Genomic DNA, 27,751 nt, shown 5'->3' with positions numbered 1-27,751 from the left:
CGCTTGTCAAACAGCGATAAGTGGACCCATTGCTCAAGGGTGAAGCCTTTTCATCAGGAGGACACCAACTCCCAGGGTGTGGTCACTCCGGAAGCTGATAACACCCGGGAACAAGAAGCCAACAAGTGGAAAAGTGAACCTGCTGGAGGTTTGAAGTTACGCTTGCAAAGATGTGGACCCTAATCTATTTGTTGGGACTCTTGTCCCTTTTAGGTATATCAAACCCAGATTGTTGTAAATGTTTTCCAAATGCACTTACAACCCTTAGTAAGGCCAACTACAAAACTTTTAAGTTTGCTGTAACCAATGCCTACCTATTTCCCATTTTCTCATGCTGTTTGCGTCAAGAAATTATACTAGTACTGGTATTCAGTGTTGATAAGATGGCAAGGTGTATAAAGCCGGACTCAGAACTCTGGGTTACAATCCTCAAAGATCGGCCTTCAAGCCTTCAATCCTTTACAACTGTGCCCACAACTGTCAGTAGCCCCTTACTTACTACTATCTGGAAACCTAAGGGCCCACCTACAAACACATGGGTGGGAAATTCATGGGTGGCCCTTCTCAAGGACTCAGCCCGGGCTTTAACTAACCAGAGTTGCCTTTTGTGTGCGCTTACTCCTGTTTCTAGTGATGAGGGAGTCCCTTTCTTGCCAATCCCCCTTAATAAGATGGGCATAGTTTCAGATTGGGGCTTTAACCAACACTTTTCTTTGAGGTATAATGGTTCGGGGAGGGTTTTGGTAGCCAAGGTCAATGGGTCCATCTGCATTTCCCAAAACAGAGGTGGATTTAAAGTGGGACGATCAAGGTGTAATGAGACATGGATTTCTAATGAAATCACCCCTCAGGAGGGTACATGGACTTGTGCCAATGTCTCGTACCCCAAGTTTGATGATTGCAGCTGTCTATTAGGTAAAGAATGGATTTCAGTTTTGGGCCTTAACTGTACCCACTACCAGGACGATACCACAGTACATGAAAGTACAACAAGAAGCTCACTAACTCTAACTTTAATGAGCTCCCGCACCACCATCGCAGACGAGGCCTGTGGGCTATGGTGGATTTGCGGACGATGGGCGTATAGACAGCTTCCTGCCAATTGGGCTGGAGCTTGTTATTTGGGGGCTTTAATTCCCGGTGTTTGGATAACACAGCCTGAAACTCAGCAAGCCAAGCGCAGCACTGATATTTCCTTCAAGAGCATAGCGGCAGGGGGAAGCCAAAGGTGGGGGAATGATGAATGGCCAGCGGAGAGAATAATTCAGTACTATGGTCCAGCAACTTGGGAGCAAAACGTGGTTGGGAGAGAGCCCACATATTTGACAAATCAAATTATTAAGCTCCAGGCCGTAGTAGAAATTATTACCAATAAGACTGCCGCAGCCCTGCGTCCGATTGGCAACCAGCTTACTCAACTATGTACCACGGTACTGCAAAATCGCTTGGCTCTTGACTATTTACTTGCAAGTGAAGGAGGGGTGTGCAGAAAGCTGAACTTGTCGAATTGTTGTGTTGAAATCGATGATAATGGTGAGTTAATAAAAGCCTTAGCAGATGAAATGGAAGAGGTAGCACATGTCCCAGTCCAAACATGGAATGGGTGGAATTTTGATTGGTTTACATCCTGGCTCCCTAATTTTGGATGGTTAAGAGGAGCTTTCTTAGTCTTTTGCCTGATGATGTTAATACTTTGTTTGCTCCCCTGTGTTATACCCTGCATCATGGCTCTTGTGAGACGAACAGTACAGTCAGTCATCAACCGAGAGATGTTTGTGCATTATCAGAAATTAGCCATAGCTGAAAACTATTAAAATTAGAGTTAGAAAGCATCTTGAGGGGGGAACTGTGGTAAAAATGTCTCATGATCCCTTATTCTCACTATACAGGGCCTCACAAGCTGAACTGTGAGCTGTTTCTTCTTTCCTCCTGCAGTAGAAAAGCAGTGTCATAATAAGGAACAGTCTGGCTAAACGCTCGCCTTATGATAAGACTCAAGGCCTCCTGTTGGAACACACAAATTAACTCTTGCTCTGCACATAACTCATGTTACAACCATCATACTTGCTCATTGCCCTAGAGTTACACCAAGATACAAGGTTACTAAAAGGCATTAATTTTGCCGCAGTTCCTCTTTGAACTGCGCATGCGGCAGGCCTGTTGCCGCAGTTCCGTTTTAGGACTACACATGTACTAAACTTTGCAGAAAAATGTAACCAATTACAAATTGCCACGCTGGAATCTATTGTTCATGTTAGCTATAAAAATGGAGCCTTGGGCACGGCTCGGGGTCGACTTTGCTTTGAGCAACTGAGCTCCTTTGTCGAACTGTTTGCAAACAATAAACTCGAGTTGGACCCAGTCTGATTGTGTGACTCTTTCCTTGAGGTAAATTGGATTAGCCTCCAGGGGCACAAAACTAGCAGTTTGTGCAACAAAGGTACTGGACCCATTCCTCCTCATGAGGTGAATCAGATCTGTAAGGTATCCTGAGGACAACTGGGAAGGGAAATCAACCAAACATCCTCCCCATGACATAGGATAAGAAGAGTTTAGAGACTGTGGGACATGGTGCTGGGCTAAGTCCAGCTCCATCCAGGCCATGTCTACATGAGGTGCTTACTGCACAGTAACTCATTACTACTGCGCAGTAGCTCATTACTGCTATGCAATAGCATTGTGGGGCATGAACCGTGACAACACTACTGAGCAGTAGTAATGAGATACTGCACAGTCAGTGTCACCATGAAGCCATGCAGGGATGCTACTGCGCAGTAATGCTGATTACTCCACAGTCATTTAGTACTTGGGTACTCAAGTATTAAATGACTGTGCAGTAACAAATACACAATCAGTGTCTCGTGTAGATACAGCCCCAGTGTGGTGCTTCTGCATTTGTTCCCTGGTCCCTGGCTGAGGTGCCTGTAGCAAAGAGCTATGTGGAATAGGGTGGCAAGGAAGGGCACAAGGAGCCTAGGGAGTAAGGTTCAGTTACTTATAGAGGGTCTGGTGGGAGTGATTAGGATGACTGGCATAGCAGACTTGCCACACCCTGCTTTTACCAGGAGGCAGAGACAGACTATACACCACCCAACTTCAATTTATGGTAAAAATCTGGGAAGCAAGGGCTGTGACTGCTCCCTGGGGCAGAATAAACACCTCTAGGGTTGAGATACTATCTGAAAGTGGGGACACTGAAGCACAGCTACAATGCAAACTCCAGCCAGTGATGACATTATTATACTGGCCTGTAGGGAAGGAAGTTGTGGGAGAAAAGAGTCCTTTACCAAGAATATGGTTACCTCTCCCAAAAAAAGAAATTCAGAAAGAAAGAAAAGTGTTGAATGCTTTGTGTGGGGTTTTGAACCAGTTCTCCAACACTGGGTTTCAGTTTCTGTTATGAACTAGGAGAGGATGGACTGAAACACTCACCTTGCAGGTGAATGTTCTAGCTGCCAGGACACAGAATAATTCTCATACTTATTGAATAGCTGTGTATTCTATACAAAACAGAAAAGCATCAGTTGGGGAGGCTGAGATCAGCCAACCTCAAAACACCCCATGGAATAGAAATTAGAAGTGAGGGTGATTTAACCACTAAGGGCGTATGTACATATGTTTTTTGCTCTTTCATGTGCTGCATCTGTGTCTCTGTTTGCATGAGCATGATTTCCTGATGCTTCAAAAGTCTTTCTTGTGCATTAAAGTAAAATTCCTCGGACATAGTTTAATTTGGCTCACTAGGAATTAAAGTATTGCATCCATGGATTTGTTGTGTGCAAACACGAAGGAACTTAAAGACATATAATTACCTTCTTTTTCCACCAGGTGATGCTGCAATTTTTTTGCAGTTCACCCCTTTGTCCATTAGATGCCAATTTGGATTGCTGCTGCTTTTTCTTTCTTGCTCCCACAGCTGCAGGAAGGGCATGATGTAAGGGTCTCTGGTTGGGTTGCAGCTCATCCTGCTGTTGACTGGCTCCCTACTCCTGCAACTGCAGGCAGGGCACAGTGCGGGGGTCCCCCACACTGTACCCTGATTCCCGGCTGTGCTGCCAGCTGGGGATGGAGCCCAAAGCTGTTGGCAGAGCATGGTGTGAGTGGGGGGGCCAGTAGAATGGGGTGCCCAGAGCCCCCAGGAGTCTTAATCTGCCTCTGTGCCCCTCCACCCCCCGCCCCTTAATGTGCTATATTGTTGCTGCTTGGCTTGGGGATTTGATATAGAATATGGATATAGACATTAGGGCTGGAAGGGACCCCAGGAGATCATCGAGTCCAGCCCCCTGCCCCAAGGGCAGGAAGTCAGCTAGGGTCAAAGGATCCCAGCAAGATAAGCATCCAAATGCTCCTTAAAGGTGTGACAGCTGAAATTATGTCTGTGTGATAAAAGTGCTTGCTGAAGGCTCTATGAAGATTAGGCCAAGTGTTTTTCTATCATTTGTTCAGATATTAAGCTATATGTTGTTGCTAAGAGCCTAATTAAAGTAAAAGATTAATAAGGCCTTGTATGTAGTGAGGCCTAGTAAATTTAGCAAGGCCTTGTAGAAGTAGTAAGCCCTGTGGCGTAGTAAAAATTAACCTTATCAAAAGAATGCAAGGCTTGTACTGTTATTGGTCAGTCCTGAGAATACTTGTAGAAGAGAGAATCTGGATGGCTGTAAATTATCAGCATAGCTTAGAAGTTATAAACTGGCTGGCACATCCAGAAATCATTTAGAAGGAAGATGCGGCTCTGTAAAAGAAGTTACTAATTTAAGATTAGCTGCTGACCTGGATTTGGTGGGCCCATGGATCTCGAGGAGCTCGAGGACTGAATACCTGGGTCCTTCCCAGTACCTCTCAGACAGTGCTGATTGGGGATGCCTGACTTCGCTGAACTTTGTGGAAACAGAACTTGTCGTACATCAGGCATCAGAGGGGACTGCCAATAAGTTGCCGACATGAATTATTATTGTCTGTCATTGTAGCATTATTATTTACGTGTAGTTGTGTGTTTGTTAAGTCAATAAACCTTTCTTACTTTTCTACCCCTGACCACACTCTCAATCCCAAATCCTACGCAGGCGGCTGGGACAAAAAGAGTTTAGAGTAGGTCCTTGCACCACCTCTGGAGGGAGACTATTCCAGGCCTTGGGGGTTTGGACAATAAAGAAGTTTTTCTTTATGTCCAGCCTAAAACAGTCTTGGAGGAGTTTGTGACTGTTGGTCCTTGTCATTCCTTGGGGCGCTCGGGTGAACAGATGTTCCCCCAGATCCTGATACACACCCCTGATGTACTTATAGTCAGCCACCAGGTTATGTAGGCAGCCACCAGGCAGGCCATCAGGTCACCCCTGAGTCTGCACTTTTCCAGGCTGAAGAGTCCCATAGCTCTCAGCCTCTCTTCATAAGGTCTATTCTCCTGCCCTTTGATCATGTGCGTGGCTCTCCTCTGGACTTTCTCAAGCTTCTCCACATCCTTCCTGAGTTGTGGAGCCCAGAATTGGATGCAGTACTCCAAAGTTTGGTGTCATTGGCAAACTTGGCCAGTCCACTTCTGACACCAGAATCCATGTCGTTGATAAAGACACTAAAGAGAACGGGTCCAAGGACAGAGTCTTTGGGGACACCACTGATCACGGAGCACCATGATGATTCACTTCTATTGACCACCACTCTCTGAGTCCGGCCTTGGAGCCAATTCCCCAGCCTTCAGACTGTGATGTAGCTGAGGCCACAGTTGGCCAATTTTTCCAAGAGGAGATCATGGGACACCAGATCAAAGGCTTTTTTAAAGTCCATATATATGACGTCAATCTCTTTCTCCTTGTCCAGGTGATAGGTCACCTGGTCATAGAAAGAGATGAGATTGGTCAGGCAAGACGTACCCAGAACAAACCCATGCTGGCTGTCCCTCAGACTGTTGCCATCAGCCAGCTTGTCAAGAATAGACTCTCTGATGATTTTTTTCTAGAATCTTTCCAGGGATTGAGGTCAAGCTGATTGACCTGTAGCTGGGTCTACTTTCCTCCCTTTCTTGAAGATGGGCACCACGTTGGCCTTCTTTTAATCTTCAGTTACTTCACCTGAGCACCGGGCATTTTCAAAAACCTTTGCCAGTGGCTGGGCTATGACTCCTGCCAGATCCTTAAGTACTCTGGGGTGCAATTTGTCAGGACCCACTGACTTGAAGGTTCCCAGTTTCCTGGGGTTTGACCTTCTGTGCTGTTTCAAGTGAGGATAGATAGCAGACCCAAAAAAGGAGGCAGATCATTCATTCTCTTTTATATAATTAACCTTTAATGGTTTATTCACCCTTTATTTTATTTTTTTCATCTTAGTCTTAGTAAACACATAAGTGACAGTTACATTTGTAGAAATCCGATCAGAAAAAAAACATGCTCTATTTGTATTTCAACAACTAGCAGCTACAAGCATCCATTATAATTGTCATCAGTACTGTTATTGTTCAATAGCTTTGGGCAGGCACCCAAGGGAGGAAGGCCAAGAGGCAGAGGAGACAGGCAGATTACTACTGACTGATTACTAATTATTATGAGAGGCAGATTATTACTGATTATTCTATTGATTTTTTTTTGGTTATTAGTAAAGAAGCCAGCCACCCACCCCCCAGAACACCCAGCAGGCAGGGGACCCCATAGCTTGGGGCAGGCACCCAAGGGAGGAAGGCTGAGAGGCAGATGAGAGAGGCAGGGCTAGAAGTGTGACAGCATGCTTCACAGAAGCAGATGGACCTAATTGGGTGCATTGTTCTCACAAGATACAAAAGTACATAATCTTTTTTCTTATTATTACACAGTGGGGCACTCACCCCCGAGACGGAGACACCGAGTAGGCAAGGGACCCCATAGCTTGGGGCAGGCACCCAAGCAAGGAAGGCCAAGAGGTAGAGAGAGAGGCAGATTCTTAATTATTGATTGCTAATTATTATGAGAGGTACATTATGAATTATTATTATGAGAGGCAGATTATTAAAAAGAAAGGGAGACATAAAGATACATCCACCTGAAACTGAAAACTGTATCACCGAATCTCAGGCTTCAATAGCCTTATCAAAGATGGCTCAGACCTAGAAAAAAAGACCTGCTTGTGAAGCCTCATATCGAGGCACTCTTGAGTCTCTTGAAAGCTCTGCCCCTTCTAGCTGGTAAGAACAATACTTCTTACTTCAAAATGCTTCAGAACTATCATTATTATATTACTAGCCAATTGCCCATCAAGAATGACAGCGGGGTGGGGGGAAGCAGGCGGGAATGCCTGGCTAGGCTTGCTCCCCGCTTCCCTCCTGCTGCTTATGGTCCGGGCCTTCTCCCCCACTTCCTGCTGCAGTGAGTGGGGGGAGAGGAGGAGTGGGCCCAGGATTGATGTGGGGGAGAACCAGGCCCAAGGGAAGGGAGAAGTTGGGCCACCACGGGGGGGTGGGGAGCAGTGGGCCCGGACCAACCCAGTGGCAGTGGGGGGGACGGAAGGAGTGACTTTGGGGCCAATAGAGGTTGGTGGGGTTAGGGAGGAGTGGGTCTGGACCCGAGAGGGGGAGGAGGCTCCCCCCCCCCACTGTGCTGGCTTCTCCCCCCACTAGGGCTTGCTCCTCCTCCCCATCCTGCATCAGGCCTGGGCCCACTCCTCCCATCCCCCCACTGCCGCCACCACCACTGCAGCACGCCTGCTCCTCCCCCTCCCCCTCCCCCTCCACGTTGGCCCTGTAAGTGGTGACAACAGAAGGGGGGAGGGTCAGACTGAGGCCAGTGCCATTGACCTTGCCCCCCTGCAATCCCAACCACAATCCCCCGCACTGCTGCTGCCGTCACCTCCAAGGAGCAAGTGGGGATCAAGGCCGGCTCCGGTGGCCTTGCACCCCGCCCCCACTCCATCATCACCACCTGCAGGGAGCAGGGCAGGGGGCGCCCACTGCTCCCCCAGTTCCATCTGCTCTGTTGCCACCGCCTCTAGGATGCAGCCAATCAGGGTGTCTGTGTTCTGTTTGTCAGCCAATCAGAGCACGAATAAAGCGCCATAGACAGACAGACAGACGGATTCTATAATATTATAAATTTATAATATTAGAAATACTAGCCAATTGCCCGTCATGAATGACAGAGCATTTCAGGGAGAGCTTATATGCCCCCCACCCCCACCACTCACCTTTTTGAGGCTGGCCATGTAAACCAGGGGCAGGCAATTATTTTGGATGGGCCCACTTACCGAATTCTGGCAAGCTGTTGAGGGCAGCAAGGGTAGCTCTGACCCTTGGCAGGTGCCCTACCCCCTGGTCGACATCTTGTGACTGGAAGAACTAACCCTTAACACCTGACCTTTGCCCCCAGAAGTCCCTCCCTTTGCCCCCAGAATTGCTCTTTTCAGCAAGGGGTTTTGCCATCTAGGAACCAGAAAAATACCAAATTATATTCTAAAAAGGAAACATCTACAGCATTCATTAATTTGATTTCAAAAAATATTTTTGTCTCAATTTACATGTGTTTGTGTAGTGTACATAGAGGTAATTGCACAACAGCTTAAAATGAAATCTACTCTTGTATATTGTGGGGGGTTGGTATAGCTTTGTGGGGGGCTGTGGGTGTGTGGATATGTGGGGTAAGGGAGCATGTGGGTGTGTGTGTGGATATGTGGGGTGTAGGTAGGTATGGGGTTTGTGGTGGTCTGTGTGTACAGCAGTGCAAGGGGAGTGTGGGTGCATGTATATGGTGAGGTGTTTGTGTGGGACTCAGCCTATGAACACCCTTCCCCCCCCCAACACATTCTGCCCCTGGCTGCACACCCACACACCCATTCTGCCCCTAGCTACACACCCACACCCACCCACCCAGCCCCTGGCTGCACAACCACACCTACCCACTCTGTCCCTGGCTGCACACCCACACCCACCCATCCACTCTGCCCCAGGCTGCACACTAGGGTGGTGTGAAGCTTCAGTTGCTAATTTGATTTGGAGGAGATTCAGCCTGATTCAGTGGCCAAATCTCTGAATCCGAATCAAATCAGGAGACCAATTAAAAGGTCCGAATCAATTCAAGCTCTCCAAAGTGATTTGGAAAAGATTCAGAGAGCTTTGGCGATTTGGGCAGTCCCCGCTCACTGCCACAGGGAGCTGGACCTGGACTCCATGCTAGCAGAGCACCAGTGTGAGGAGGTCCAGCGCTAGTGTGAGCATGAAGCCAAAGAGGCCAGGCTCAAGCATGAACACGATCTCTTAGTACTCAAGATGCAGTCAAACGCTGGAGCCATGGGTGCTCAGTCGGCACCAGCTGCACCCCTGAGACTAACCACCCGAGTCTTCCTTCACTACAAAGATGGAGATGATCCAGAAGTGTTCCTAAGTAACTTCAAAAACCAAGCACACTGATGGAAGCTGGGGAAGGATGAATTCATGAGACGGGCGACCTGTCCATTGTCTTGAACAGCCTGCCCACTGAGTCAGCAGGTGACTATGATGCCTTTAAAGATTCTGTGCATTTAAGGTTCAGGTTAGGACTGGATTATTCCCAGAAAAAATTCTGGAATGCCATCCCACAATCAGGGAAGACAATGATTGAGTTTGGAGCTAAGGTGTGGGACTCACTCCTTAAATGGGCGGATGGAGCCAAAGCTGATACCAGAGAGAAGATGCTGGACTTCGTAGCATGGGACCAATTCTGTTACCACTGTCCAAGGAAGATTAAAACCCTAGTCAAAGACAGGGCCCCAAAACAGTCTGAGAGGCTGTTGAAATTGTGGACCAGCTGTTGTTAAATCATGAGGGGCTGGACAAAAGGCCTCCTTTCTTTGGGAAGGAACAGAAAGTGTTCCAAAAAGGGAGGAAGGGAGGGCCAGGCCCAAAATAGGAGAGGGGACCACCTCTTGCAGAGCGCAAGGCAGTCCCAGATTTGGGCAAACCACCCAATTTGGAAAGGAAGGGTTGCTATGGCTACGGGGAACTGGGCCACATCAGGCCCAACTGCCCAAAGCTAAGCAACAAACACAAGCCAATCAGCCATGCAACAGCTGTTAGCAGTGAGAAGGGAGACTTGAGCCACTCTGACGGGCATACCTGTTGCTGTGGGATTACAAACCCAGAGGAGGTGATGGTGACAGGTGAAGATTCCCTCTGGAGGCAAGCAGATCATTGAACATGAGTTTCAAGAGAGAAAGCCAGTTTCAGATGGTCCAGCTTCTCTGAGAGTTCTCATCATGGCTGCTGCCCCGCCTCCTGGGCAGTTCTTCACTTATGTAAGACTTATGACCTCATTACATTGAAAGGAATGAATATAATAATAAAAGGGTATTAGGAAAGCAAAAGGTATTGGATTCTACTTGCTAGTAATAAGCTAGCAAGTAGGAAGTGATAGCCGTTCTCTGACGCTGCTGAGCTGCTGGAAGACACAGCTCAGTAAACTGACCCCAAGGCACCGAGAAAGCTCAGTTCAAAAAATGTTTTTTATGCTGTTTTTCCATCCCTCCCTCAGAGCACTGGGATTGGAAGGGACTTCAGGGGAGGATCACAGTCACTGGCCAGCTACACAGTCAATATCAGAGCAGTCCTTGCCCCCTCTTCTCCCTCCCTCTCCTTAGTTTCTGTTTAGCTGTAAGCCAACCCAGTTTCGAAACCTGAAACGTTTTGAAACTTTGAAACATTATTTAAACATTTTTTTTAACTTTTTGAAATGTTTGAAACATTTTGAGTGCCCTCATTTCGTTTCGAGGCTGTTTTGAAGTCTTTTGTTTCATTTTGATTCTGCTGTTTTGAGCTCAAAATGAGTTGAAATAACATTGAAATGAAACACCCAGCAAAATTTCGCACAGCCCTAACTCCCAGGTATTTGCTGACAGGCAGAGGCCCTCATACACTCATTGAAGGTATTCCAGGCAGAGAAGGAGTGGAACTGGTGCAGCTTTTGGATCCAAGCACCAGCACAGAAACTTGAGCTTGGGTCGGGGTTTTTGTAGAGAATTAACAATGGCTCAAGGGAGAACACTAGGTTTGTCTATGGGTAAACAATGGCTCAAGTGTTGGATAATAGGAACTGATCACTCCTGACTATGGGTGGTATTACTCTGAGGGAGCTCACAATACAGACAGGGGGATACAGTGTTTTGGGTACCAATAAAGGAGTCATTACTAGAATTGTTCTGATAAATGCTGAGCTGGGTGTGTACAGACATGGGTTGATTAGCATTTAGAGCAGAGATCCCCCATCATGAAGTGCTCCCCTGGTCCCAGAATTCAGTGCAGCCCTTGCCTTGGAATCTCTGTTCTCCATCCTGAATGCTAATGAGGGTGTTTTTCTGCCCCATCTCCCGTGTAAATGAATCCACAATCTGTTGCATCTCCAATGTAAATGAGGCCAGGGGAATTGCTCCACTCCTATCACCCTTGTCTGGAAGGGTTTAGATGTGCCTCCCACTGCATCTTCATTGTCTTTGGTAAGTCCTTCCTCTAATCAGTTCTTGTTCAGGCAGAGGTGGGGAGGGGATGAGTCCTTTGTGAGTCAGACAGGTTGTGTATTATGCCAGGGTTCCCCAAGAACATAAAGCTGACAGGTAACACCGCTTCTGAAGTGGTTACCTGCTCTCATCCTCCCCCTCCTCCTCATCTGTGCTTCTCTGTGAAATCTGGGTAGGCACTGGGGTGAAGATCAGGGTATACTCTTCTTGTTGGGCATCCCTGTCATCCAGGACAATAGAGCAGTCTCCCCACTGCTCTGACATGGTCACGGTTTCCCGCTTAGGACACTCTGAAGCTGCTTCCTTCAGTGTGCTATCCAGGACAACACCAGTCCACCCACATCCTTGGACAGAATGACAGACAGCTGGTGGTAGAAAGGAGCAATTGTGTGCTCTGCCCCAGAACGAGAGTTCTCATCCTTGACCCAATGAAATGCACATCTCAAGGCCTTGATCTTGCTCTGACCGTGGGTCCAGTACTGGTTGTGCCTTCATTTCTTTTGCAATGGTAGCATACACTAGCTTATTCCTCCTAATTTCAAACTGCTCTGTGATCTTTTTATCTGACCAAATGTTGATTAAGTCCTTCAGCTCTTTCCGGTTCTAGTTGGAGTGCCGGTTGATGGATGTATCAGCCTCCTGCTCCGTTGCCTGCATGCTGCTAGACTTGGTTTTCTGAGACATCAGGAAGCTGTTCATGGCCAAGATGTTGCTCTAACAGCAACTGAGTCATGAAAGGTCTTTGGGAAACTTTGTAAGGCAGTTATATACACATCTCTTGAATGAGCCATTTTAAAGATTCCATGTACTCATAATTGTGAAGGTGTCTACTGTGTCTCAGAACCAGCAATGATCAAGCACCCTGTTTTCCAACAAAGACATGGTGGTGAGCTTTAGGGTACCCCCAAAAGGCCCCCATTATCCATTCAGATGTCTTATTAATGTCCCATAATGTTCCAATGAAGATCACACCCACTTGTGTCTGTGCTTGTCTTCCCCTAGCCTCACAGTCCCACAGAATCAGGGCAAACGGGGACCCCTTTGAGAGGTGTTAATATAGTAGCTGTTGAGACATATTGAGACATAATCCTGTCCATCGCACACCCCTGTTTCTGTGGTGGAAGGGTCTTTTGTGAGGAGAACTGGCTTGCAAGCTTTTCTACGGCTCTCAGGGCAACTGTGTAGGTTACTGTAATCTTTTAAGTCAGGCCACTCTCTTACTGAAGGATCCTGTTTTATCTTTCTTTATCTTTCTTTTTGCAAGATTTCTACTCAGATGAACAATCTTCACTTTCTTTCAAATTTTGCCAGTCCATATGGTTTTCCAAATATTGATATAATGCATCAACCTCAACAGATACACATTTCCTAAAATAAGGTTCTTTTACAATGGTCAATATGATAGAAGAAAGTTGTGGCTTTGCTTGCAATTCCTTTTTAAGCTTGTATGTGCTTATTTGGTTGAGATCGTGAACATTTCTCTTGGTCTCTATTTTCTGATTGCAGAGCCAAGTTTGATCTTGCTGCAACTACAGAAGCAGGACTCTCTTTGCTATCCTTGCAAGAGTATTCACGTGATACTGGCTCTTTTGGACATATTTGTAAACATAAGCATTCTGTACTGAAGCTGCTCAAGGCTTTGTCTGTTCTGTCATGAATACAAAACAAGTATAGTAGAATTGTCTTACTTTCACTTGTGCAATTTTTTGCCTGTCCTTTCATTGTCCATATGTGCTGCTCTTTGGGCCTTTACATTACCATTGACTTTTTCAGAAATAAAATGTTTTGGAAGCTTAGCTTGATGACAGTTGTCTTCACCAAAGACTTGATCCCTTAGAACTTTTCCCTTTTCTCTTTGGGTATATTATTTTTTTACAGTATGCTTAGTAGGATACAGTAAGAGCAAAAGTTTGAAAGGATGAGATCCTGTGCATCCAAAACATCACTTTTAACTTTATATTCTCTGCCTGACAGGGCAACTGTTCTTTCTGGGGAGACTTTGGTTTGAAGCCAGGAGGGTTATTGCAGATCAGGCCTTTTTTCAGATGAGCTCAGTAATCCGAGAATGAGGAGGCACACTCAACAACTATGTACCATTTTCTGGGTAGATTGTTCTAGAGTGTGCCTATTCGTTGATCTGGTATAAGCAATTATCGTGAAGCCAGGGTGCCATTGTTTATCTTACTAAATCTCTTATTTGCATTCAAAGTGGAGGGGTGCATGGTACATCACCTTCCCGACACCCACCAAACATGATAAAGGGGAAAGGCTCTGCTGTGCCAACACCCAGTGCACTGGGGTTACTTAATGACATGCAGATAAGAGGTGACTTACAATGATAATCGATTGAATACAGAGCCCCAGTCCCCCATCCCTCCTGCTTGGTGGTGGTGCTGTGATCTGAGAAGCAGCCCTGCTGTGTACATGCAATCAACCTTGTTTTGTGGAATCCATATGGGATGAGCAAGGAGGACAAAATGGAGATTCAGGAAAAAATGTGTGAGGTCAGGGACTTGGAGAATGGAGAAGAACTGAATGCAGATGCCAAAATGGAGCATCTGAATGACATGGGTGAGGTGGAGGAGGAGGACGAGGAGGAGGAGAAGGAGGAGGATGTGGAGGATCTGTTGCTAAGTACCCTGCTGCTGGCCTTGGACTTAGTGCACAAAATAGAGGTGCAGCTAATGATGGCAGTGTATACCATCATCCTGCTTCTCAACGCTTGCAATGAGATGCCTGCACGTAGATGTGCCTCGAGAAAAAGGGCACTCCAATATGCGGTGGACTGGGATAGTCAAGAGGCACGTGCAGAAGTGGAAGCTGACAGGGCTCTGTGGATCACCCTTAGGAGCAGCAACCACAGGGTCTGGGCCCACAAGAGCAGCTCGGACTGGTGGGAGCAAATCATGCTGACCACTTGGAACAAACAGCAGTGGCTGGAGACAATCCAAATGACCAGGGAAACGTTTAATCATATCATCTCAATGCTGGGGCTACAAATTGTGAGGCAGGACACTGTCATGTGTTGGGCCTTCACGCCGGAGAATAGGGTGGCCATGACCATCATGAAACTGGCCACCCCATCCAGCCTCCACTACATTGCAAACCAGTTCTGCATGGGTCCCTGTACAGCCAGGCTGGCGACTCACGAAGTATACCAGCTGCTGCAGGACATTGTGGCAAACAACTTTATTTGCCTTGGGAGTCCACAGGAAGTTATTGATGGCTTCAGTGCCATGAGGTTCTCTAACTGTGTGGGGGCTTTAGACAGCACTCATATCCTGATGCAATCCCCCTTGGGGACGAGGGAGGGGTCATTCACAAACAGGAAAGGATTTGCCTCCATGATCCTGCAAGCCATGGATCACTGGGGCTGGTTCATGAACATTTATATGGAGTGGGCTGGCAGCACGCATGACACGCACATGTTCAGAAGCTCTCTGCTGCCTAGCTTGATGAAGAAAGGACACTTTGCTCCTGGAGTCCCCAGGACAGTGATTACTGTTCCCCCGCTTATAATAGCAGACACTGCTTACCTCTTCAAGCCCTGGCTCATGAAGCCTTATGAAGAGCACATTACGAACCACAGAAGATGGCTTTCAGCTACCATCTCAGCAAATGCAGGATGGCTGTTGAATGTGCCTTTGGTTGACTGAAAGCACAGTGGAAGACACTTAACTGCAGGCTCGAGCTGGAGCCAGAAAACATCACAGTCTTTATAGTGGCAGCCTGCATGCTGCACAATATTTTTGAAAACCAGGGGAAGGCTTTCAGCACGAGAGGCAGCAGCCAGACAGAGACGTGGGTGGGCAGTGCACAGCACGAGACAACTTCAACACAAAGCCAGTTGGGTGCCCCTTGTACAGGATTGCCTGGCAGCACATATTATGGATGCTGCCAACAACTAACAGTGGTTGTTCATCACTAAAATATAATTTTTGCCTATTTTCAACAGAAACAATCTGTGTCTGTCTGCAGAGCATATTTGTGAAAAGTGGCAGGGAGAAGAAGGTTTTGGTTTGGGTGGGGAGGTACCAGGGGTGGAGGATGAGCAGGGGAGAGGAGCTGGAGCAGCTGCCTAGACTTGGGTAGGGCATTATTGTTTGCAGGCTGGCATTGGGCCGGAGGCAGGGGGTGAGCATGACCAGCTCGTTACTTTACACTGCCTAGACATCCTGGTTCATGTCCTGTGAAGGGTTAATTAAACCTCTCCTTGGTGGGGGTGGGGGGTGGTATGAGCAGCCTGCAGGAGTCCTCAGGTTTTTGGTGTGTGTCTGCCGGAGGGGGAGGGTGTTTGCCTAGGTTGTTGGGAGGACAAAAATCCTCCTAAAGGTGTCTGCTGTATCCAGCCACTTCTTATCCACCTTTTATATCCAACTGCAAAGAATGCTTTTTGGAGTAAAAGAAAGGTCTCTGTTTACTACACCATAATTGTTTATCAATGTGCTGAGATGCTGAGATGCATCTACATGTGGAAAGATTGGGGGGAGGATGGGGGAACCATGCAGTCCATAGTCACCCCAACATTTCACAGAGCCACATCCTGTGCAAAACACACAATCGTGTGGCACACAGCTCTGTGAAATGTTGGGGTGACTATGTGCAGATGTTCACAGCAACATTGGGCAGGGGGAGAGGAGGGAGGAAGCAGCCTCTGTCAGGGGTCCCCATGGAAACTCTTCCAAGCCCAGACAGCTGGGGGATGCTGGGAAAGGTAGTCCTAAAACATGGAAACCTAACTGTTGGCTGGACCTGAGGTTTTGTCTCTCCACCCCTCACACTGTACTATACTACACCGTTAAGTTTTGTAGTAAGCATTAATAGCACACATCTGTTTTGCCACCCACCTGCCACCACCAACAGCTGCAGTTGCCACCAGTGATGTGGAGGAGCAGGAGGAGCTGGCACAGAAACCACTCCTCTCACCCCACAGAAATTTATATTCTGACATGATATAGTTAAAAAAATCAAATATACATTTACATTATATTCTAACATGGGAGTTCACACTGTTTGGGTGTGTGGGAGGGGACGATGCACATGGCTTGGTGTGGGGGTCCCTGCCATGTGCCCACCTGCTGGAGACCAGATGGAGCCTAGGGGGGTGCAAATGGCAGGGTTTTGGGGTGACTGAGGCTTGGCAGGGGCCGGGGTTAGCGTGAGGCTCCCGGGGAGGGAGGGGATTACTGGGGTATTACTTACTGGTTTACTTGTGAACGTTAGCTTCCTGCTGTAATTTAGTAGGAAAGTCAGCACTGGGGTAGGTTGGCTCCCCCTGCTGGAATTTACAGGGAATTGCACACCTGATTTAATTTGTTCGAAAGCCCTGTGCAGGCAAACATAGACCCGACATGCCAAAATAAACAAGTTTAAATGTTATAATCCTTTAAATTAATCGGGATTAAACACCGTGGTGCGTACAGGCACCCTAGAACAACTGAATAGAAGTGGTGGATTCTCCATCTTGTCTTCATAGCCAAACTTCTGTCAACAGGGAAAGCTAGTCATATATGTTCATCCCAACTAATGATCTGTTTTTATATTACTATTCATATAGCAGGTAGATTCAGGGGTAGATATAAGGACTTCCCTGATCCAGGGAGTCTGTGGCCGTGTCTACATGAGACACTGACTGTACAGTTGTTACTGTGCAGTCATTTAGTACTTGCATACACAAGTTACTGGCTTTTTGGTGATGATGATTGCACAGTAGCTTGTTACTACTGCACAGTAGCATTGTGTCATGGTTCGTGCCCTGCAACACAACTGTGCAGAAGTAACAGGCTACTGAGCAGTAGTAATGAACTACTGCTCAGTCAGTGTCTTGTGTAGATGTAGTCAGTTTGCACCCACAGTGCACTTCCCTTGGGTAGAAACCACAGCATTCTTGATGGTTTGTCTCCATTGCAGTGCCTGTGCTGCTGTGCCTGTGCTGGGGTAGTTCTACCAACTAAGCCCCCAAGTGAAGAAACAGTATATGGTGACAGAGGGGATTTTCTGCCTGTGTACCTATACCATGTCACTGAATAATAGAAGCTGAGCCAGCAAAAGCCATCCTTGGTCACCAAAGCTGTTCCTATGTCAGGGATTAGATTGGCAAAAGACTGATGCAGCCTAACCCTCATGTACCCAATAATGTTCTTCCAGTTTCTGTTGAAGCCTGGCAGCTGTCTTACGGTATAGCCAGCCACTACAGCCCATTCTGCAGTGAGCAGATGTACAATGGGTAGCACTGTTGCTATCACAGAGCTGCATGCAGCAACCAGAAGTACACTGGTGTGATGCCTGAAATTCTGTCAGGAGAGGCACTTTTGTGCAAATATAGCTTAAGCCTTAGGCTTTGGCACTGAAAAAGGATGTTTCCACTGATATTCAAACCAGGGCCCTTCTACTAGGGAATAATTAGCATCAGTGGAATTATAGGTTTTGTCCATCTGGAACAGAGGCAGGCAATTATTTTGGGCGGAGGGCCACTTACCCAGTTTTGGCAGGCTGTCAAGGGCCGCATGATTAGCACCGCCCCTTGACAGGTGCCCTGCCCCCTGGTCACCATCTTGGGACCAATGTCCCAATGTCTTTGGTCCCAAGACATTGGGACATTGGTTCAATGTCCCAGGGCCAGCACCAGTGGAGCCCAAAGCAGGGCACAGGCTGGCGGGGGTCTGTGGAGCTGGGCTGGGCTGCACCAGCAGAGAGAGTGGGGAGCTGGCCCGGTCCCATAGAGCTCCTGCTAGCCGGGACCCTATACCCCTGCCACCCTGCTCTGGGCCCCACTGGCGCTGGCCCTTGGGCACCAGTGTGGGCCCTGTGCTCCCGCTGGCTCCTCACCCACTCACTCCCAGTGCCCCCCAGCTCCATGGTATAGGTGGGGGGCAGCGCACAGCCCCGACCTCCTGCTCGCCGACAGGGAAGAAGCTGGTGCTGAGCATGGGGAAAAGTGGCCCCTTGCCTGCCTTGTGGCCGGCACTCTCTGCTGCAGTTGCTTGCAGCCCGTGTCGGGCTGTCCTGAGCAGGCACAGGCAACCCCATGCAGGCTGCAAGAGGCTATAGTGTGGGGTGCCGGGCTGGCGCCATGTGCTGCAGCCGCTCACAGCCCACATAGGGTTGCCTGTGCCTGCTCTGGACAGCCCCACATGGGCTGTGAGCGGCTCCAGCAGGGAGCACTGGCCACAGGGCGGGGGAGGGGCATCTTTCCTCCATGCCAGGAAGGAGCAGAGAAAAAGCCCAAGGAAAAGCTGAGCGCAGGGGGGAAAAGTGGCCCTTCCCCTGCCCTGTGGCCAGCACTCCCTGCTGCAGCCACTCACAGCCCACGCGGGGCTATCCAGAGCAGGCACAGGCAGCCCCACACGGGCTGTGAGTGGCTGCAGCATGGGGCATCGGGCACAGGGCGGGGGAGGGGCTGCTTTTCCCCCCCTGAACTCAGCTTTCCCCAGGCCACTTTTCCTTGGGCTCCTTCCTTGACCTTCCCCCTTACCTGAGGTTCCAGCATGGGGCAGCCATGTGGTCCCAGGCCAGAAGCCCCTGCTGAGGCTTCCAGCTTCAGGGGTGGGGCCGGGCGGGCCCTGGTGTTATGAGAGCCCACCAGGGCTTCCCCTGGGTCCTACGGCCCCTGGTTCCTGTCATTTTTGACAGGAACCAAGGGCAGAGAAATATTCATTTTCTAAACTTTTTAGGGGCCCCACAGGCCGGATAGAATGCCCTCACAGGCTGGATCCAGGCCATGGGCCGTATTTTGCCCACCCCGATCTGGAATGTGCAAATATTAAATTAAAATCAATTAAGCCAGTTAGCAAAAGGCCAAGAAATTTCTATAGAGGGATTTGTTTTAAAAACAGATAGAATAAAAATAGAGCAAACAAACAAACAAAAACACTTTCAGCATCCCTGTGGAATCAAATGGCTTGCAGAACTGCTGTAACTCTGCTCTCCAAAGATATAAGCTGCCTTCTTCATTTAGGTCTGTTTTTGTTCTTTGCTAATCACATAATGCTTGAGCTCAATCATCTGCAGTTTTGAAGGAATTTAATACTGAATACTTTCAAGATTCAATATGCATTGGCTAGGGGCCTACAGTGGGCATACTACTGCCATCTTTTCCCATTTTTCTCAGAGATTACATCAGGCAAAAACAGCTACCCTTTCTGAGTCTTCCCAATGGTAGGGAGGCCAGGCTGGGAAACAGCGGACTCCTTTGTTGTAAGCAGAAAGGGAGGAACTGTTGATAAGAGGCAGCAGCCATCTTTAGTGATTGCCTCAGTGACATTGAAAGGGCAGACAGAAGAACAACTCCCCATTGTAACTCATGGTGCTTTGCAGCAAGAGCCATGAGCTACAATGATCCCATGGACCCAACAGAAGTTCACTGTTGGGTCCTGGGGGTTGAGGACTTCAGTTGCTGGCTTCAAGCCTGAAGCCAGCCTCCTCTAACAATGCACCAACTCCCTTCCAGGCCTGGTGCTGTTTTCAGAATGGGAGGGAGGAAAGGGAGCAGAAGGAGCTCATTCTGGGGATTCCCCACCAGGTGATGGAGAGTGGAGTGGGTGGACTGGAGCCCCTTACTCTTCAGGGAGGCTCAAATACACCTGCTCCACCCTCCAGTACCCACTGAAAACCCCCCAATCCATACCCCTGTGGTGGGAGAAACCTCCCTAAGGTCCGTTGTCTAGCTGAAATTTGATTGACAGACAACGCGGGTAAAGAAAGACAGCTGTTTATTTGCTCGAGCAAAGACCATAAAGCTAGCAAAAGGCAAAATGTCCCCCCCTCCAGGGTGAGGCGATCTTTTATACTTATTACAATAAGGCAAGACTTACAGGGTTAACAAAAAGCAATACTTGGGGAGGTGCTTTATAAATCTTTGTAACAGCATATTTCTATTAAGCTGAACTAGCACTTTTAAAAGCTAAAAGTTAAGTAACAGTAACATTATAATATGTTAGCAAAACCTTATGCAGTAGAAGATACTTCTCAAGGACGCAACCAGCATGACCAGAACAATGGTTTCTCTGTCTTATCTTACTTCTTGCTGTAGCTGATTTTTTTAGCACACAGACACAGATTCACTTTTTAACTCAGAAAATGCTTGGTACAGTTAAAATGATTACATGACACAAGCAAACGCCTAGCTATCATCCTGCCTTGTGGTCAGCTGCATTGTGTACTGCGCAAGTTTGTCATTACCCTGAAATAGAATAGTTTTCTAAAAGCATACTGTTAGGTTTACAATAATTTGGATTATTAAGAAGTATTAGCTTTACAGCTGAATACAAGGCATGACCTGTGGCCTAATAATGCAGCTGACCACAAGGCAGAATGATAGCTAGGCCTTTGCTTGTGTCAAGTAATCATTTTAACTGCAACAAGCATTTTCTGAGTTAAAAAGTGAATCTGTGTCTGTGTGCTAAAAAAAATCAGCTACAGCAAGAAGTAAGATAAGACAGAGAAACCATTGTTTGAGCTTACTGGTTGTGTCCTTGAGAAGTATCTTCTACTGTGTAAGGTTTTGCTAACATAATGTTACTGTTACTTAACTTTTAGATTTTAAAAAGTGCTAGTTCAGCTTAATAGAAATATGCTGTTACAAAGATTTGTAGAGCACTGCCCCAAGTATTGCTTTTTGTTAACCATATAGTCTTGCTTTGTTATAAGAAGTATAAAAGATAGCCTCACCCTTGAGGGGGGGCCATTTTGCCTTTTGCTGGCTTTATGGTCTTTGCTCGAGCAAATAAACAGCTGTCTTTCTTTACCCGCGTTGTCTGTCAATCAAATTACAGCTAGACAACGGACCTTAGGGAGGTTTCTCCCACCACAATTGCTAGGCCACAGGTCATGCCTTGTATTCAGCTGTAAAGCTAATACTTCTTAATAATCCAAATTATTGTAAACTTAACAGTATGCTATCAGAAAACTATTCTATTTCAGGGTAATAACAAACCTGCGCACTACACCCCCCTCCTCTCCCTTTCCCTTGCCAATTCTGAAAATAGCAACAAGCTGGGAGCTCCACAGAAACAATTACAGAAGACAATACATTTTGAAACATCTTCATCTGCTACCTCATGCAATGAGGGGTCAGATTTTCACTGGATCGGCCATTTTTAAGCTGCCTGCAGCCATGCACTCAAGTTTGGTCACAGCTATAAACTGCTTTCTGTGGCCAGATTTGGCAAAAATTGTCACTTCTGTCTGCATCCTCAATCTGCTATACAGCTGAGGCTGTCTCTGCTTATTTCTGAGACCTGAAAATAGGCGTGTAGTACCCAATAGCTCATCTAAGTCTATCCCAGAAATGCAATTGATCTAATAAAAGATAACACCCACAAAAATCCTTGCCTCTTTCATTTAATTCACCTTGGCATTGCTTCATTGGAGGCAAAGGGTGTGGCTCTCAACTGCTGTAAATTGGGGTCAGATCCTGAGCCAGGGTAGATTGATGGGAGTTCTGTTCTGCTGAGGTGTGGTTATTGCAGGCAGGAGAGGATGTGATGCCTGCTCATTTAACCAACTACATGCCTGTTCTAGAGAACTCCTTATCTGCTTATCAAATTGATCCATAAATGACACATTTTTTTATTCTGTTTAGTAAATGAGTGGTGAACTACCAAGGGCTTTAGTGAATAGCAAGTGTTTTGCATACAAAGTCACATACTCTGAGCTCCTTTCCAGCAGGACAGCTGAGCCTGTGCTGGGAAAGCAGGACTAGTGCTGACAGACTTTTCCCCCTTGGAGACAGAACTGGTTGAAGCCATCCCTAACTGTGCTATCCATTCTGGGTTGCCAAACATGCAGGTCCCCAGCCTGCACTTGTCTTTGTGCAAACTGTTGGGAGCAGCCACAGCTTGGATCCAGTACAGAGCATACCTGAGCAGAGGCTAGGGTTCAGACAGACACCCCATGGAATGGAGAGCTCTGCTTTGGCAGATGCACCCTTGTTCCTATGAGATGGTCTCACTGACAAGAGAAGGGTTGATTTGCATAGATTTAGGAATAGGATAGACAAGGCCTTAATTATAAAATTAGAGAAAAGTAGGACTGGAAGGGACCTTGGTAGGTCATCTAGTCCAGTGGTTCCTTCCAACCCTACTTTTCTCTAATTTTATAGTTAAGGCCTTGTCTACCAGGACTTTTGGACCAGGACCCATTTGTAAACATTAATGGCTAGTCCCAACCCAGTGCCCCTCACTCCTGACCTGTTGTCCCCTGCCCCTCAGTGTGTGGGGCGGGGAGGCGGTGAGGCGGGGAGGGATGTGGGCATGGGGAGCCCCAAGCAGCCCCCTGGCAGCCTGGAACTTTGCCAGCCTGCAAGGGAAAAGTCATGGTTTCCCACATTTTTCTAATTTAAAGGAGAATCCATTTTTAAAGTTTGGTTGCAACACTTCCATATATTCTTGTGACCCACTTGTGGGTCAAGACCCATGGGTTGATAAATGCTGATCTAATCCACCTTCCTGCCTAAGGCAGGATCATCCCTATCAAAACTACCCCATACAAGTGCTTGTCTAACTTATTTTGTTGCACAACTATGAGGCATATTGCCTGAAGACACCAAAAACACACTAACCTGCCACAGATAAAACAGGGAGACCACAGTGGCCGATATCTTGGTGCTACAAAGGTTGTTAACATGCTTTTGAGAGATCTCAGGAAAAGGACTATGCCTAGCGCTACACAGGAAGACTACCTTCCCCAACTCCCATTCTCCTGTTGGTGTCAATCTGCCCATGGGGTAAAACTCCTTCTTGACCCCAAATGTGGTGATTGATCTGACCCTAAGCAGAGGAGTGAGACCCTCTAACCAGCAATCTCCAGTTCTTGTCCCAGCAGGAGCACTGGCATATGTCAGTCAACATGGGTGACTGGTGCCTCCCGAGTGTGGGGTGGCACCAGATCACCGACTGTGGGGGGGTCCCCCAGCAGCTGATCACTGACCGAGGGGGGAGGTCAGGGGGTGCCCCAGCAGCCAATTGCTGAGCCAGCAGTGAAACTGGAAGTACCAGTGGCACTTCTGGTTTTGCTGCCAGGGCTTCTCTTGGGACAGGGGGGCATGCTGGCACTTCTCCTGATGACCCCGCTTCCAGCGGCCAATCTCAGGGGGTGCACATACACCCACATGCACCTCCTACATGTTGCCAGTGCCAATCAAATCTCCAGCTCTGCCTGCAACCAACACCCAGTGCTTCTGAGGAAGGTAAAAAAAAAAAAAAAGAAATCCTGATGTGTAGAACGGGAGGCAAAAAAAGATTTTTTCCCAGCCCTATGTTTCAACTGGCAAAGCCCAGGTTTTTCCCATGTTTCTAACACCCTCCATTCTGCTCTGCAACCTGGGCACAGCAAGTGTATCTCCACACATCACAACCTCTAAATGGACTGCCAAACGTCCCCTTTCTGTATCCCCTCCATAAACTTATCCCTGCTCCTTTAATCTTCTTTCATAAGCGATCCAGTTGCAGAGATCTGCTTCATTCTTCTACCACTGAGCATGGTCCTCTTCAATATCTGGTCAGATAGAGCACAGAGCTGAGCATGGAACAAGCTCCCCAGCCTGTTCCCCACCGAACTCTGTGCTCACAGAGCTGGGCAGGGAGCAGGCTCCCCAGCCCTGGCCAGCAGGGAGCTGTAAGTGCCAGGTCTGCACCGCGATAGGGAAGCCAGGGCTGGGAAACCCATATCTCCTAGTGCCAGCTCCATGGGGCTTGGGAGGGGAGACTTCTGTCTCAGCACTGGCTCCGCAGTCATGGGGCCAATGCTGGGAGATAAGAATCTGTTAGCACTGGCCCCGCAGTCATGGATCTAGCACTGTGAGATAAGCATCTCCCAACACCAGTCCCATAACTGCAGAGCTGGTGCTGTGAGATGATGGAGTGGAGGCTGGGAGATAAGGATCTCCAAGCCCCTGCTCCCCAATCATGATCTCAGAGCTGGGGGCTTGGAGCTCCCTGCTGTTGGGGCAGAGGGACATAGTTCCCACTTAGGCATTGGTGGTGAAGCCCACCCCAGCAGCAGACATCTCCCGGGGGCAGGGAGCAATCTCTCACTCCCTGGTGGATGGCTGACCGGGAGCAGATTTGCTCCCAGTCAAGAATCTACATGTGTGCTACTACACTTATTACCAATCAAAAGTAAATTTGCTACTTGCATTTGCATGTAGCAAATTTATTTGTGATTTAATGAGGTTTACTGAGTTGTAAACGTGTGCATGTGTAGATGCACATGCTTGCAGTGTGCAGTAAACTATGTTACTGCACAGTTAAGCATTTCATGTAGACAAGCCCTTTGAGAACTACATTTTGTTTCAGAAGGACAGGCTAGGAAGAAAAGGGGGTGGTGTTGCCATGTATGTTAAAAACAAGTATAGTTATTCTCTGGCTCAGGCAGAAGATAGCACATCAGAATGCATTTGGCTAATGACAAAAGATGAAAGATACAGCACTGATATAATGGTGAAGATTATGCCACCAGGTCAGGGAGAAGAAGTGGACGAGGCACTCTTCAAGGAAGTGACAAAATTATTCAAAGATTAAGAGATGGTACTGATGGGAAACTTTGATTTTCTGGACATCTGCTGGAAGAATACCACAGCCAAATATAACATGTTTAGCCAGTTCCTAATTTGTGTGGAAGGCAACTTTCTGTTCCAGAAGGTTAAGGATATAACTAAGGGATCATCTTATTTTGGAGCTTGGTAGGGAAAAATTGGTGGAGGATGAGAACGTGATGGGAAACATGGGAGGAGGTGATCACAAGATAATAGACTCCACCATCTTAAGATGGTGAAAACATGAGGTCAGTAAATCTAGAAAGATTTCAACTGACTAAACAAGTTAATAGGCATGGTGCCATGGGAAGACAGACTGAAGGATAAAGTTGCCCAGGAGGGCTGGAACCTTCTAAAAGGCACAGTATTGGCAGGTCAGAGAAGAGTCTGTGTCTGGCTTTGTTGATTTGAGTGGCTATAGGTCCCTGCTCCAGATCCTTAATGTGTGCAGCCTGGTCAGTGGGATCAGAGCAGATACAGTTGTAACATAGAGTTTGGCTTCAGACAATGGATTTAGCGATGTACTTAGAATAGTGTTGCAGGGAGCCAGATCTCTTCTGTCTCAGTGAACTGTCTTGTATGTCCCAGCTCTGGCTGGGCACAACCCCTCCTGCCCCTCTCTTGATGGTGAAAGTATGCATCTCATTTAGCAGAGCACCCCATTTTACCAGATGTTTGCTCCACGCTCTGCTCAGGCATGTTCTGCTCTATGCTCTGTGCCAGGCACACCCGAGCTGTGGCTGTTCCCAGCTGGCAGGGCAAAGACAAGAGCAGACTGGGATCCAGCATATGGCCCAGAGCAGACAGTGCAGTTAGGAAAGGGCCCAGTCAGTGCTCTGTCTTCTAGAGGAAAACTCCATTAACTTGTGCCCTTATTTTCCCTATCAAAGGTCCAGCTATGTCAGCATAGGCCCAGCTGAAAGGGAGCCCACTGTGTGGTTTTTGTGTGCTAAGCACTTGTTACTTACAAAAGCCTGTGGAAGTTCACCAGCCATTTAGTAAATGCAGTAAAATATGCATAATTTATGGATTAATTTAATTACCAGATAAGAGTTCTCTGAAATAGGAGTTAAACAAGCAGATGTCACACCCTTTGCTGGGAGTTCCCCAGAGGAACAGAGTTCATGCCAATCTACTCTGGTTGAGGATCTGGCAAGAAATGAAAGGAGCTCAATCTACCATCATTAACTCAATGTAATATCAGGCTATTGCAGTACTTACAGCTATTCAGTGTGATGACCAGGGATTTGAGTTTTCCATTTCCCACAGAAAAAAACACAAATTTCCCCCTTTAAAGGAGAAAATTGTGGGAAACCATAGTTTTCCTTTTGCAGGCTGGCAGCCTTCCAGCCTGCAAAGGGATGCTTGGGGCTGGGGAAAGTGGGGGGAAGGGTGATTGGAGGCAGGGGGCACCACATGCGTGTGCATGCGCACACACATGTGGCCAGCATACTGGTGGGAGTAGCCCCAGCAACTGGCTACAGGTTAGTTTATGGGGAGTGAGGGATTGGAGGTCCAGGGTTTGGGGACTCTCTGGGGTAGAGGGGGGGCGCTGTGTGGGGAGGGCATGTCTGTGAGTGTGTGGCAGGGGTGTGTGGAGGGGGTGGTTGTGTAGATTGGGGGGCAGGTGCCTGCCAGCATTGGGGGAAGGTGTCTGGGCACAGGGGCTGTGGTGGGGCAGAGGGGTCTGATGCAGCACTCAGTGCCACCAGTGAGCCCAGCTCCATGCTGTTGCCAGAGAAGTCCGTCCAGAAATGTCTACCCCTCCAGTGGGGAAAGTGCAGTGCACTGGAGTCCTGTGTCCAGTTTTGGGCCCCTCACTATAGAAATGAGGTGGAGAAATTGTAGAGTCCAGTGGGGGGCAACAAAAATGGTTAGAGGGCCGGGGCACGTGACTTGAGGAAAGGCTGTGGGAACTGGGCTTATTTAGTGTGGAGACAAGAAGACTGAGAAGGGATTTAATAGCAGGGGATTCAACTACCTGAAGGGTGGTTCCCAAGAGGATGAAACTAGACTGTTCTCAGCGGTGGGAGATCAAGTTGCAGCAAGGGAAGTTAAAGTTAGATATAAGGAAAAATTTCTCATGAGGAAGGTAGTAATGTTGGCTACAAATGTCCAACTCGGGATCCTTAAAATTCTGGTTTATTAGGTGGATTGAAACACTGTAATGAATTAAATCATAAACCTTGGGGCTGGTCCCCACACACACACACATGCACACACATACACACACATAGTAGCAAGCTACAGAGGCAGGTATACCTATCCTACAAGTGCTGGAGTCTGCCGTCGATGGCCAGTCAAGGCTTCTTTCAGCATGGTGTTATCTTCCAGAAGGGGGTCACCGGCTGGTCCTTCTGGCTGGACAGGTCTGGTCGAGTTGGAGATCAAGAGGGCGCCACTGAGGGTCACTTTTCACTGCCTTTTATCTGTCCTTGGCAGACTTTGGTGACTCCCCAGTTTTCAGGTTTGCCCAATCCAGGGGTCATTGACCCTCGTGGGACTTCCCCCCCCCGGTAGCTACTGGACGGCATCTGTCAGCCCCAGGGGTTGTCCGCATGTACGTGTAGGTTTGGGAATCCGTTGATGAATTTTGAATAGGGCTCTGGGAGTGATCTGGAGATATTCAGCCCAAAAGTTGGTCCCCAGCATTGATTAACTCAGGCCAGGTCTTCTAGCCCTTGATCAGTGAGGTTTAGAGATTTCCCCGTCATTACATTGTCTTCTATTGAATTCTTCTGTTGGTTGATCTCCGGTGTCCCAGGTGTTAATCGCTGT

The sequence above is a fragment of the Alligator mississippiensis genome, chromosome 5 (genome assembly GCF_030867095.1).
Source record: "Alligator mississippiensis isolate rAllMis1 chromosome 5, rAllMis1, whole genome shotgun sequence".
NCBI lineage: Eukaryota > Metazoa > Chordata > Crocodylia > Alligatoridae > Alligator > Alligator mississippiensis.
Note: the sequence above shows the minus strand (reverse complement) of the source record.